Source organism: Atta cephalotes (genome assembly GCF_000143395.1).
Source record: "Atta cephalotes unplaced genomic scaffold scaffold00042, whole genome shotgun sequence".
Classification (NCBI taxonomy): Eukaryota; Metazoa; Arthropoda; class Insecta; order Hymenoptera; family Formicidae; genus Atta; species Atta cephalotes.
The window spans coordinates 334,169-341,520 of record NW_012130106.1 but is presented as its reverse complement, the minus strand read 5'-3'; the positions used below and the strand labels follow the sequence as shown (position 1 = coordinate 341,520).

The window sequence follows — 7,352 nt, the reverse complement described above, 5'->3', positions numbered from 1 at the left end:
ATATATATATATATATATATATATAAAATTTATTCAAATAAAGAACTTGTCAATCTTTTTTATTTTACGAAGAAATGTCGCCTAATTCAGGATTTTATACTTCTAAAAGAAAAAAATCATTTTTAGAAATGAAGATACAATTAAATAAAGATTGGAAAATTATGGTCCGTGAAGTAATATTAGATATGTATGGTTCAAACATTGCGAATTATTCGGCTACTGGAAAAAGAACAAATAGATCTGCAATTGATATTCATATGTTATTTAAAGGATTATTTGATAAATATTCGCATTCACACATTCTATTTTACTGTTATATTGATTTGATTATTACGCCAGACTTGTTTGTGGCCAAATCATTGTCGATATATGGCGAGTGCTAATTAAAAGAATAAAAAAAGAACGCGTTAATTAAAAAGAAGCACCTATTATGAACATAACTCCATTAAAAATCGTTGTACTGCAATTTAGAAAAACAGATTCTTAAAGCTGAAACTTTAAGCTGAAATGTGTTGTATCGATTGGTATAATTGCCAATTTAAAAAAAAATAGAACATATATAAATTTGAGTTAAAAATGTCATTATCCAGAGAGAAAAATATTTGATATTTATAATTATAATTGCATAGTTAAAAACTATGATTAGGAAGTCCATTTTTATGATTATTAGTTCAAATATGGAAAAATTGTACTATAAATTATGATAATCTGAATTATTATTGTAGTACAATGTTAAGATACGAATAATAAATAAAAATAACCATTTTTATGTAATAAATGCAATCGTCATTATAATGTATATAACTATTTTGTTAAATATTATTATTAATAAATACAGATCAATAACGAATCGCTTTGTCATTACTATTTCTTAGCTTAGTTCTTGATCATTTTTCAATTTTCGTAATCAAGATATTAATCTATAAAGTGCTGAATATCGATAACGCGGGAGTGGGAAATGCTTAGCAAACGCCTCGCGCACATTGCCATGAGCCTTTAAACGAACGGGATCTAATCAGACATCTAATCAGCACTTTTAGCGTCATTTAACAACAGATGCTGTAGCCATACATTCTGCTGATCGACAACGTTAATAATGACGATGTTTCTTAAAATGATGATAAAGTTCAGAGATTCAGAGGTTTGCGTCGCAATATCTCTGCTTGCAGGACATGTGGAAAAAAATAAAAGCACTTTCATTATACAATCCGTGCAGCTATCGATTAAATATATATAGAACTTCATCAGTTCAACTGATATTGGGAACTGTATCTCTAGTGTCTCGGTCGCAACTTGCCACTCTTGTCCAGCTGTCCCTCCTTCCCTCATTATGCCAAAATAAAAAACGCATGGCTCAGAATTGTAAGCAATTTATAAGCTTTCAAATTCCTCAAAAAAAATTTTTAAGCTCGTCCTGATTAGCAGGAATCTTAATTTAAACGTGAAGAAGTTGAGTGGACGTCCACTCAGCCCCTCGCACTTTTAAAAATTAACAATAGGAAATCACTCCTGGGCTTAGAATAGGAACTCATTATAAGTTCTTAAATCAGTGTTTTTTCAATTTTCGAGCTCCATCCTTTATCCTCAAAATAATCTCAAAACTAGATCTAATCTAAAATTAGGTGTAAACTACACTTAAGAGATAAGTCATTGAAAATTTAACAGGAAAATTGCCTTTTTCACTCTTGCCTTTTTCACTCAAGAGAAAACTATATTCCAATATGAGAAAATAAATCATTTTACGATGGGAAATTATCTGCTGATTTAGGAGCTCGCGAAATACGCACAAACCGATTTTTGAGTTGCAACCCCTTAATAGAAAAACTATCTTTAGCTTTTTTCACGCTAGAAAGAACTATTTTACATAAAAATGTATTTTTTTCAATACAAAAATGAAAATAAGAGAAGCAGTCTCCAATGATCTTAATCTTAATAAATGTTATTCAGAATTTGATCTTGAACAGCATTTAAGAAGTCTTAGCCGTCGGTCGGATATCTTGCATAATGCTAATGCCGGCTAACTTAGCCTTTAACTCGAAAAATATTTTATCAAAAATTTTATTGTAGTGTTTTGAAAAACTCTTAATACCAGCTATAAGATTCTGGAATCAAAAATAGAATGTGTCATTAAAAAAAATCGATATGACCTTGACCTGACTTTGGCGACGCCACCTAAGGTTAAACTGACCAGATCAGTGAATAGATCATTTATTAAAATCTTACAACTTTTGTAAGAAACATTTCTTTCGAAAATGTTTGGTTTTCGAGATATTTCACCGGTCCGGGACATTTTACTTACTTTGTATATTATTATACTTATTAAAACAAAAAAGATTTAGGCGAATAGTTATATGAAATGTTATATTATGATTCATCTGTACTTTCTTTAATAAAAAAGACTTTTTACAATTTTCTATCGTAAGTTGACTTATTTTTCGATTTTATAATACTTATGATTCTTTCTAGTGTGAAAAGGGCGAGTAGTTTTCTTGTTGCAGCTCAAAAATTGGTTTGTGAATATTTTGTTCCTAAATCAAGCAGATAATTTTCCGTTATAAAATGATTTAGTTTCTCATACTGGAATAGTTCTCTCTTGCGTGAAAAGAACAAGAGGTGGTTTTCCTGCTAAGAGATTGCAGCTCAAAAATTAAAGATTATATATTTTTGTACCAGATTTGTGCCAATAATATTTATTGAAGTTTTAGATGTAGTCTTATTTTTAACTAACTGACTTATCTCTTGAGTGTAGACTAATTTTGGAGATAAGAGATGGAGCTTGAAAATCGAAAGTGGACTGATTTAAAAGTTCATAAAGAGCTCCTTTTTGTGTAAGAGGGGAAAATCTTCATAGATATTCCGGGCTGGTTAGACCTTGGACATGTTGGATTCAGTCCAAGAAGGCCCTTGATGGACATACTCAACAAAGTTTGACACGTTCTAAAGAGACTAACCGAAACCGCTTACTAAAAATTTCCTTGTGTCCTATTCCGGCCTTGTGACGCGGCCTGGGCATGTCACAAGGCCGGAATAACATTCCTTCCAGACCCGCGTCAGTTGCAAACCGTGGAAGCGAGACCGCACCATGCTCCCGGCAAAAGCTCTCGCGCCAAATCGCACCGGCTGGAGTAATCAGGCACCCAAACCGCAGTGGGAAATTGGGTCCAAATAGATCCAAGGCCGCGCTGCGTGTACCGAGCGGTACTTAGGCGAATATCGGCCAGTACACACCGCAGACCTCCTCCGGAACAACGGAACCGTCGAACCCGGTGATTCGGAGGCTCCGAACAGGCCGATTTATCCACGTCCCCGGGATGTTCGCGAATAAGTTCCGCATGCGGGACGCAAGAGCGTCCGCCGCAGGATCCTTATCTTTTCCCGGGATCTCTGATATAAAGGCGCCAGTAATATCGCACCTCGGCACTTCGGGGAACGTACCGCCTCTTAGCAGCTAAGGGCATCAAAGTCGCTCCACGATTCTTATAAAGAACTCCTAATTCTGAACCTAGGAACGATTTCCTATTATTAATTTTAAGGGGTAGGGGACGTCTATTCAGTCTATCTACCTTTAAATTAAGATTCCTGATAACCAGAATGAGCTCAAAATTTTTTTTGTGAGGTTTGGAAGCTCATAAATTGTTCTGAATTCTGATCTGTGTTTTTTTCGGCATAGTAGAGAGCTAATTGGACAAGAATTAATTTTTAAGGATGTTAGGAATGGAATATACTAATTATGAATTCATTTTAAGAGCAATGGGCATTAAGCTTTCAGAAACCGATTTAGCATATGGAATAATAAAACATTTTGGAGTAATTTTTCCTTTTTTATTAGAAGATTGAATATTGTTGGATGTGGTAATTCAATCTATTATGTATAGTGGAAAAAATGAAGTGAAGAGAGCCATTATCTAAGAAAGTGTGGATAGTATTAGTGAGATTTTTTTCGTGAAACCTAGGATGAGATAATAATATGACTTTGTCAACAGCCCCCATGATAACGCCTCTCTTACGCCTCTGACAAAGAGATAAGAATGAAAGTTAAGAAAAATCCCTGGGCAAATTGGCTTTTGAAACCTCTCAAAGATGATTTTATTGTTGTCAACGATAATAATAGTATCGAGAAAATTCAATCACCAATTTCAAGGATAACTGTAATCTTTATGTAATATGAATTAAATACATTCCGAATATCATCAATCATATTAGAAGGAGCCGTCAAGAGAATGTATTCATGTATCAATAATAAAACAAAAATTATACAGGTTTTCAATAGCCGAAGCCTTTAAATCCTATAGAACTATTTTGGCTATAACAGGGGACAGAGGTAACCCTATAAAAGTACCGAAAATTTGCTTGTAAAATTTATTATTAAAAGAAAGAATTGTTGATTTCAGAATAAAGCGTATGACAATGAGAAATTGTTTAAAGATATAATAGTAATTACTAGCAATGTGACCTCACCTTTTAACAATGCTCCAGTTGCCAGTTCTATGAGAACATTGGTATACAAGGAAACAATATCTAACATAGGGAAATTAGAACCATTAAGTTTATTAAATGGAAACTGTTCTTGACCTAGCTAGAAACCTCAGGAATACTGCTATAAGTAATATTATGTAATATTATAAAAGTAATAAATTAAGTAATATTATAAAAAAAAGAAAAAATAATAAAATGGACTGTTAACAGAAGAAACGGTAATTCTCAAAGGATTACCCAGCTTGTAAATTTTAGATAAGTCATAAGCATACTTTACTTTATTTATATTTATACTTATAATCATACTTATACTAAATTTATATATTTTTTATTTTAATTTATATATTTTTGAGGCTTCCACGGATGCTTTCTATGTAAAGATGCGTTTCGCAGGTTTCCTTCGTGTCTTCATTCGGGGAATGCCTACGTTTCGTGAAAGTGGATTTGCAGCCCCCACTTCATCAGAGCGAGGATTAATCTGCTACTCAACTGTTCCTCCAGGCCATTCCTTTTATTATACTAGGTGTATAAGCTTAAATCCGCTGTTTTTTAGTCAGAAAAACTTTTTTTTTCCTAGGAAGTAAAAACAAATTTATTCAAAGTACTTGCCCTCGCTAACTATACATTTTTCCCATCTTTCGGGCAATTTGTGTATACTATGCCAACAAAATTCCTCATCTTTCGAGGCAAACCACTCATCAAGCCATTTTCGGACGTTTTCGTAAGAATCGAAGTGCCGCTCAGCGAGCGCGTGGCCCATCGACGAAAACAGGTGATAGTCAGAAGGTGCCAAGTCTGGTGAGTAAGCGGGATGGGGTAGCACTTCCCAATTGAGTGTCTCCAAGTAGTTTTGGACTATTGTTGACATGTGCGATAGTGCGTTGTCGTGGAGGAAAATCAACTTGTCATGTCTTTTCCGATAATGCGGCCTTTTTTTCAGAGTATGTGCAATTTGATCAGTTGGTGGTAGCGGTGGTAGCATTAACAGTTTCACCAGGTTTTAACAGCTCGTAGTAGATGACACCCTCCTGATCCCACCAAACGCACAGCATCGTCTTCCGTTCGAAGCGATTTGGTCTTGTGGAAAATGTTGATGGTTGGGCAGGATCAAATGTATGTTATATTGTATGAAATTGCTGATGATGTGCACTGTTAATGTTGACAGATGTCAAACACATAAAAAAAAAGTGTGTTGTACGCTCACTAATGCCATCTATGAGCAAACAGCGGATTTAAGCATATACACCCTATTATGCTTGTTAAAGTGATGAGGGGAAAGAAGAGAATTGTGGATGTAGAGAAGGGGCAGAGGTGGAGGAAATTAGTTAGTTTTCAATAACCGGAAGAATGGTTTTCCATATTTTATTTATGTTGTTATAGCCATTATTTCTATTTAGATTAGGGTGTTTTTGTATCTCTATGATTTCTCTATACTTTCTTGGAAAGTATAATGTAATTTTAGCTATTGTGGTCATTTTGTCATATAGTATTTGATGTCCTGTTTCGATATTGTTCTGATGCCACTGTAGCGAGTTTTAGCCTGACATCACGTTAATGCTCTTTTATCCGTAGATTGATCATTCTTCCGGTTTCTCCAATGTATACTTGCAAGAACAAGATATTTTGTATATCCCTGCGGAGTGGAGGTCTTTCATCTTTAGGATTTCATAAGATTTGTCCTATTTTTTTGGGTGATTTAAAGATAGTTCAGATAATGTGTTTAATATTCTGTCAATCCGATCTGTTGTTTCTTGACGTATGGAAGAATGGATAAGATCGTTTTGTCTGATCAGAGACCGTTGTTTGCATGTTATTGATTATTTTGGTTACGTCTATTTGGTTATATCGTGTTCGTTTTTCTATAAGGCTAATCTTAGCTTGAGTTCTGTCTGTAGGTTAAGTGTTCTTTGTCAGAGATAGTGAAAGCTCTATGTACAAATGAATTGATTGCAGACTGTTTTTATGCTTGTAGTGCGACTCGGTATCTGTGTGTTGGTTTTCTATACGTTGATGGCCTAAGGTACCATCAACTTTCTTAGAAACAAGAACATCTAGGAAGGAGAGTTTTCCTCTATGTCTACAGTGAAGTGGATATTTAGATGTTGATTATTGAGGAAAATAAGGAATTTATGGAATTTTTTATATCGTTTTGATTTCATACAAAAACCTTGATTTTTATGTGTTTGAAATGTATATTATCGAATTTTGTGTTAACCAACCAGCATTTGCGGAAGGTTTTGATTTTCTGCTTTAATTGGAAGAAAAGTGTGGCTCAAGCCCATAGAATGCTTGTTGAAGTTTATGGTGACACTGCTCCAACTGATAAATCAAGTAGGGAATGAGTTCACCGTTTCAAGGATGGAGATTTCAGCGTTGAAGACAAACCTCGCTCTGGACAGCCAAAAAAATTCGAAGATAAAGAATTAGAGGCATTACTCGAAGAAGATCAGAGTCGCAAGAGGAGCTTGCAGAATCATTGGGGGTAACTCAACAAGCCGTTTCGTAAAGAGGCGTGAGAGTACTCGGAGGGTGACTTAATTGTTGTAAAAAATTTCAAAACCGGTAGAAAATTAACTCCAGCGTATAGAGGACCTTATTCGTAAATTGAGAAATGATCGGTACGTTGTGGCAGAATATCCCCGAAGGTTGCCAGATCTTACAACGACCCTATCGAGGAACAGTTGAGAAGTAGTCAACATGAAACTTTGGTGCTAACAATCGGCAGTTCTCAGAGTCCTCACCAGACAGCGACTTTGAAAATGCGGAAAACCATTTGTAAGAATTAGCTATAAGACGGCCGAGACGGCCTATGCTCAGAGATGGCCGAAACTGTAGTAGAAAAGTGAGACGTGGAATTTTCTCGAAGGATTTAATGA

General features: G+C 34.9%; 1 long non-coding RNA gene across 1 annotated transcript in view; it reads right to left on the bottom strand.

The window, feature by feature from the left end:
- The window catches only part of LOC105622238, a 21,072-nt gene extending 16,408 nt beyond the window's left edge, over window positions 1-4,664 (bottom strand). Inside the window, exon 1 of the long non-coding RNA XR_001046510.1 lies at window positions 4,459-4,664. This is a non-coding gene — a long non-coding RNA (uncharacterized LOC105622238). The remainder of the gene's footprint in view (window positions 1-4,458) is intronic.
- Between the last annotated feature and the right edge of the window lie 2,688 nt (window positions 4,665-7,352).